The following is a 6,986-nucleotide window of genomic DNA, read 5'->3' on the forward strand; positions in this document are numbered from 1 at the left end:
GTTATTGGTCGTATGCTCGGATTCGCATTTGGATGTTTCTAGAATATTTTAGCTTTAATTGGTGAAAGTTGGAAATTTGAAGGTTTGGAATGTTAATAGGTTTGACCGGGATAGTCCTCGATGTTATTGAGTTCGGATTGTTGTTCCGAAAGATTGAATATGTTTATTATTTTATTCGGGACTTGTATACAAAGTTTGGTTTGATTTCGTATTGGTTAGGCTTGAATAAGATATTTGGTTTGAAGCTAGAAGTTTTTGAACTTAAGAAATTGATCTTGATCAACGATTCATGGTTTTGATGTTGTTCAGTGTGATTTGGGGTTGATTGGTATGTTTGGACCAGGTTCTGGGGGCCTCAGGTATATTTTAGATTAATTTTGGACTATGTTGCTTTGCTGAAGAATGTTTTTGTTCTGGTGCTATGGGGATTATAGCCTACCATTAACACCCCACACTTAAATCATTGCTCGTCCTCGAGCAATCAAACTACACTTCACATAGACATGACCTTTTTAAAGAACTCTCATAACTCATCACACCAAGAATAATTAAAACAGATTAAGCACTCTAACGTAACATCCTTTCCTCAAGATTTGACTCAAAAGCACCACACAGTTTTCGCATCCCGCTCACTTACTCTAACACAGAGATCAATGGCATTACATTTCTTTCATGAATTAAATGCCTCACAGAACAATAGAGAGCAGTTCCACACGTAATAGAATTTAAGAACAATTAGGAACTCAAGATAGAAATAATTCACACACTCTCAGAAACAGCATTCATTTGCTATAAAAGACATACCATAAGCTTACCCTTAGTGTACTACTCTACTAATTGAGCTCATTCAGTCAAGGATCAAGTAGGACTTTACTTGGTTGTAATGTAGGCTGCAGGACGGGAAGAATACATTTAGATATAAGAGTGAATACACCTCCCTAAGGACTTTAATAGATACATTTCATTGTTCAAAACTCCACACTTATGTCAAACCAAAACTCCACCTTCACATCAATATACATTAACTTCCTACTTCTTTAAGCACAAATACATCAAGAGTCACCACTATCAAGGAATATTTTGCGCAACAATACAACTTTTTTTTTTTCATTTTCTTTTTCAATTCAAGTGGATCTTACGTTTTTAATACAATGCACCTTTCTCCTTATTTCATTAGTTCCACTCAAAAGCCAAACCAACCACCCCGCACTTCAACTTTTATAAAGTTCATACTAAATTCAAGTGCTCACGAGAGGTACAAGGTTCAAATAGATGGTCAATTCAAACAAATAGTTAGGGCTTGTAATGTGGTTGCCAAAGAAATAAGAGTATAGGCTCAAAGGGCTTAACTACGATACATAATAATTAGGTAGGCAAAAACATACATCTGGCTCAACAAAGAAACGCCGATATCCCTTCCAAGACTGAATACAACTACTATTTCCCTTTGCAAACACACGGGGAAAGTTCTAGACATCAAATGTAATGCACAGAATAACACAAAACCTTATACACACATGGCACATAACTCACTCAAAATCAGACTCATCAAGATACTATAGTCAAAGCAGTTAAGCAAAGTTAAGATCAAACAATTTAAGGTACTTATACAAGAGTCTAAAACTGAGCCTAATCATCACATTAAAGTAGTCACACTATTCTCAAGGTATAATAGAGTCAGAAAATATTGCCTTTAATCTAAACCATAGCACAAGGTTTCCTTCTCCTAACAAATATTAAAACTAACTACACCCGGTTCAAACAAAACCCTTGGAAAAGAACCGCGGCACAAAGAAAACCCAAGGGGGACTTGTTACACTACCTAACAAAAGAAAATCTTTTTTTTTCTTTCGACTTTAATCCCTCACGAAACTTGTCGAATGATATCCATCGCAGGGAAAAATCGAAAATTTTAAATTCTTTTCAATTTTTATGTTTTTTCAATTATTTTCTACCTCCAACTACTACAACTAACAAAAACGAAAACTAATATACATACATTCATACATACAAATATACAAATATCCCCCACCCCACACTTTAAGTTGTGATGTGTCCCCATGACACATAATTAAAAAGCAAGAGGTAAAGGAAACTTCCCTGAATTTTCTTCTTTTCCGAGAACTTATGAACTCCATCCCTAATTCTGAATTCATTCCATATTTTCGCTCCTTGAGATTTTTTGTGGAGCTCATTAACCCCAATTTTTCTAAGGATACCTGCAAGACCCGCTCTTTTCTTACTTTCTTGTCCTCATCTTGAGTAGTGAATTGCTCGTTCATGATGATCCTTAACTTGTTTCTGCATTATTTCACAGGATCAATCCATACATATTTCATTTGTTTCTCATTCTCTTCTACTAAAGGTTGAAAATGTGGAAAGGTGGATGGGGGTTTGAACTCTTTTTCCGTTGCTTCACACTCAACCACAGCCTTATTTTCAATCATCTTAGTTGAATCAGAGTCCTCTTGAATTGTGAAAAGCTCTCTCTGTGGATGCTCATCCTCTTGAGTTGGCTCGTTCTTACATAGTATCTCCTCCATATATTCACCATCACAACACAATGAGATTTCTGAAAGTATACTTATTAAAAGTATACTTATTAATTGACTCACTCGCGTTGTTGTGTTCTTAATAGCTTCATCATTTTGCATAAACCTTTCTTCAACACTATTCATGAACCTATGCATAAAAGCTTCTAAACAACCATTCTCCTCTTGAGGTGGTTGTCTCACTTTGCTTTCATTCCAGTCATAATAAGGGTATTCATCCCAACCAGAGTCAAAATTGTGCCCATATGAATCCTCATACCTATATGAACTAGAAACAGAGTGAGACTACTCAAAATACGAACCATAGGAAGAATACATACTTGCTCGACAGTCAACCCATATGTGATTTCCACCGCATTTAAAACACATAGCAGATCGCTGATAATATTCAACTCCTAACTCTTCAACCATTTTCTTAGGCTGGTTGTACTCCATCTTCACAACATTTAGAGTTTAAAATCTATAATCTCTTCTCCAACTTGTTAGGTACTACAAAACAAATCTTGAAAAGAAGTTAACTAATAATGAAAATAAAATAGAAAAGGAAAAAGAAAAGAAAAGAATAAAAACTAAAACCTAATTCCTGAATTAGCACTAAAAACTATTGATTGCCAATCCCCCTCAATGCCGCCAAAATTTGACGAGCGCAAAACACACACTTAAAGTTTGCTCCTATCAACTGCCCATCCCTTCACTTCTTAGGTACTTTCATATATACTATTGGACCTCTCTATAATAGTATCTGTATATAACAGTCATTTACTATAAAAGTCAGGTTATTTTTGGACAAATAGATTAGTTGACATTAGGCTCATATGTATATTAGTCCACACATTAGATATAGTATAGTATAATATCGTATCCATAGGAATTGGATTTAAACAATATTCTTGTGGTTTCTAGCTTGATTGCTATTCAAGATGATTAACAATTGAGATTTCTATGATTTCTAACTAAAATTAACTAAGAGTCTAAAACTATTGACTAATGACAATCAAAACAAAGAGGATTATCAGTGGGGAAAAAATAGGGGTTGATAGGATAGGTGCAAGATAATTGTTTGGGATATAACTCTAGATACTTCACTTCTAATTTTTAAGTGATTCTATCGAATGCACTCAATTATTAATTCAAATATTCAGCAAAAACTCCTCTCTTAATTCAGTCTTAACCTCACAAGATAAACCAATTTAAGTACATGAAGATATGCTAGAATGCATAGTGGATTTGTCTTTAGGAAAATCTCTTTCGATTATTCTCCTAACTAGGTTTAATCAATGATTCAACTAACCTCTTTCGATTACTAAGAAGAATTAATGAACTCAACCAACAATATAATGCAAAGATATCACACGTTATGCCTCTCTCGATTACATGAACAAGTGAATATAGATGCAACAATTAAATCATCCAAAGATAGCTTCAATACATAAAACTAGAGTTATAATCTACAAGTAATCATCAACACAACAAATCCATTAAACCCTAAAGAGAAATACTCCATAGATATGGAGAAATTCATCACAAATAAAGTTAAAGTATAGGAAAACATAAATTCAATCCAAACTCGGGTCTTGAGAGAGGAAGGAATGATGAAATCCTTGTGCTCGTGTTCTTCCAACTCCTCCTTATCCTCCCTTAGGTCGAATATGTGTCAAAAGTCCAGAAAATAACGTTTTTCTATGTATTTATACCAAGTAAGGTCGGGCCCAGATGAAACCAACTTCTCCTAGCCTCACATTGCACTGAGTGGCATTGTTTAGAGGTGATGCGTGCACCGGACACTATGTTAGGCTATGTGATATTGATTATTAATTAGAGCTTGGGCAAAGATCCGGCCCTCTAAAGTCTGGTATTCACATTAAGCGTAGGCAAAGAGATACATATGTTCTTTGGTGAGGGGCATTTGTGCGAGGCACCCGTATAGTGCTGAGTATGGTTGTGTGTGTGTTGATGAGGGGCATTTATGCCAGGCACCATGAGCGTGCTGAGTGTGAGTATAGTTGATGGATTCTCTATGATGGTATTTATTTGACATGTAAACATAGAGATGTATTTTCCTCATGCTAGATGGTAAAATGATGTTATTGATTTGACATGTAGGGATAGAGATGTATTTTCCTCATGCTACATGGTAAAATGATGTATTGACTTGACATGTATATTTGACATGTAGGCATAAAGATGCATTTTCCTTGTGCTAGATGGTAATTGAAATGCCTTACCTATTGTTGAAAGTTAGAAATCACAGCTTTATTATAAATTCATGGTTTAGTGATTTCGGTGATAAGATTAAGTCTTTGACTATTATACTCGAAAGGCATGTCTAATTTTCTGTATTTTTGAACGAGTTGAACATTATATCTCTCTAGTTGTTTCCTCTTCTGTCATTGTTGTATTGTGTGTCGCTACTAATTATTGGTGTTAGACACTGAGCTTCTTCCGAGCTCATCATTGCTTTCAGCCCGGGGTTAGGTTTGTTAGTTATTAAGTACATGGTGTCGTTCATACTTATACTACATTTTTGCACCTTGAGTGCATATTTTGGAGCTGAAGCTGTTGTGTACGACGGGAGTTGGCATTGAAGATGAACTTGCTTTCCGGACATAGCTACCACTTGTCCTTGGTAGTTTTAGATTTGTAATCTGCTTATGTATATTCCAACAAGATTTTCATACCAGTATTTGTAAATCTATGTTTTAGTGGCTCATGACTTGTACTACTAATCCTTGGGTTATTGAATGAAAATTCAATTATTTCACTTATTGACTCGTATTATTCCCATTTGAGTTATGTTGACTGTTGTTTGGCTTATCTAGTAGGTTGGGTTAGGTGCAATCACAACTAGGTGGATTTTGGGCCGTGACAGGTTTTTGGGATCACAACTTTGTTGGTAAGTAATCCTCACTTGGATTTGTCTATATATTTTGAATTTCCATGGATTTATAAATATTAATAATGAGATTTCGGAGGAAAAATTGGGGAGTTTTCCTACAACTTAAGAGGATGAATTTTGGGGATTGGAAGGTTGATTTTGATTTCGTTTTGGAATCTAAGATGATCTACTTCTTGATTCAAAGTTTGACCATGTGAGCTCGGGCTAACTTTGGTTGACTTTTTGAAAAACAAATAAAGATTGAAGCTTTATTGTTAGGAATTGATTTCTATGGCTTTGTTTGACGTTATTGAGTTATTTTTGGTTAGATTCGAGCCGGTTGGAGATGATTTCTAAGGGGAACATGTTCTAGCTATATTGATCTTGTTTTTTAAAAGTATCTTGCCTAATCTATTATGAGGGTATACCCCTTGGGTGTGACTTGGCTAATTAAAATTTGTGAAGAGCGAGTATAAGCGAGGTGACGAGTGTATATGCGGGTGTTATGTATGATTTTGACATGATTGGACTGTAAACTTCTAATATGTCTTATTCCGACTATGCACTTCTTATGATTTCTATTTTGAACACTGGTATGATTCCTTGAGCTCCTTGAATCATGTTAGAGACCTTGTATAGGCGTGACATTCTATTAGAGCATGATACTTGTTACTGTATGGCATACATGCCTAATCTGAGTTGTATTTGTACACTTCGCACATCCATACACCTTTGCATGCTATTTTCCTCAGTGCATGAGTATGTGATTTGATAACTGTTATTCGTATACATGTATTCTTGCATATGCTTTATGTGATATAGAATAGTTTGGGAGCATGTGAGTTGTCCGTGCAACGTGTGGATAAGGATCCACCCCCCTAGGGTCATCATGTCATATTTCTCTTTGATGTCGTACACACGAATTATGAAATCTTATCAGTGTTTGGACTTTGTGTATCTTCTATCTATGCAAGCTCCTTGGATGTATACATGTTTTTACTGCATAGCTTCTCTATATGCTAGCCTAAAAATGTATACATGCCTTTTATAAATATTTTCTTTGTATGCTAATTAGCTGATTAATGATTCACGTTACATATATTCCTTATATGTCGACTTTGTGCAACTTGATTTTTTATTCTTGTATATCATCTCTATATGATGAACTATTAGCTGATTAGCATGCTTAAATTCAGGTACTGTTGTTGTGTACATATATATTAATGAACTGTATAGTTTTGATTAGTGAGTATCCATTCTCTCCACTTTCTCACCGAGGTTAGTCATGATACTTACTGAGTATATGGTGTCGGTTTTACTCAAACTACACTCTGCACTTAATTTTTAGATACGGGAGTTGGACCCAACTGAGCATTGGGATTCATGGTTGTTGCAGTGGAGTCCCGAGGTAGAGCTGCACCCTAATCGCAGTCCCTGGCATCTCCTTCTATCATTTTACTATTGTTATTGATTTAGATAATGTATTTTATTGTCAGACTTGTATTCATACGTTAGAGCTCATGAATCGGTGTTACCAGTTTCTGGGGAATTGTTGTATT

This window comes from Nicotiana tabacum, chromosome 19, assembly GCF_000715075.1.
Source record: "Nicotiana tabacum cultivar K326 chromosome 19, ASM71507v2, whole genome shotgun sequence".
NCBI classification, from domain to species: domain Eukaryota; kingdom Viridiplantae; phylum Streptophyta; class Magnoliopsida; order Solanales; family Solanaceae; genus Nicotiana; species Nicotiana tabacum.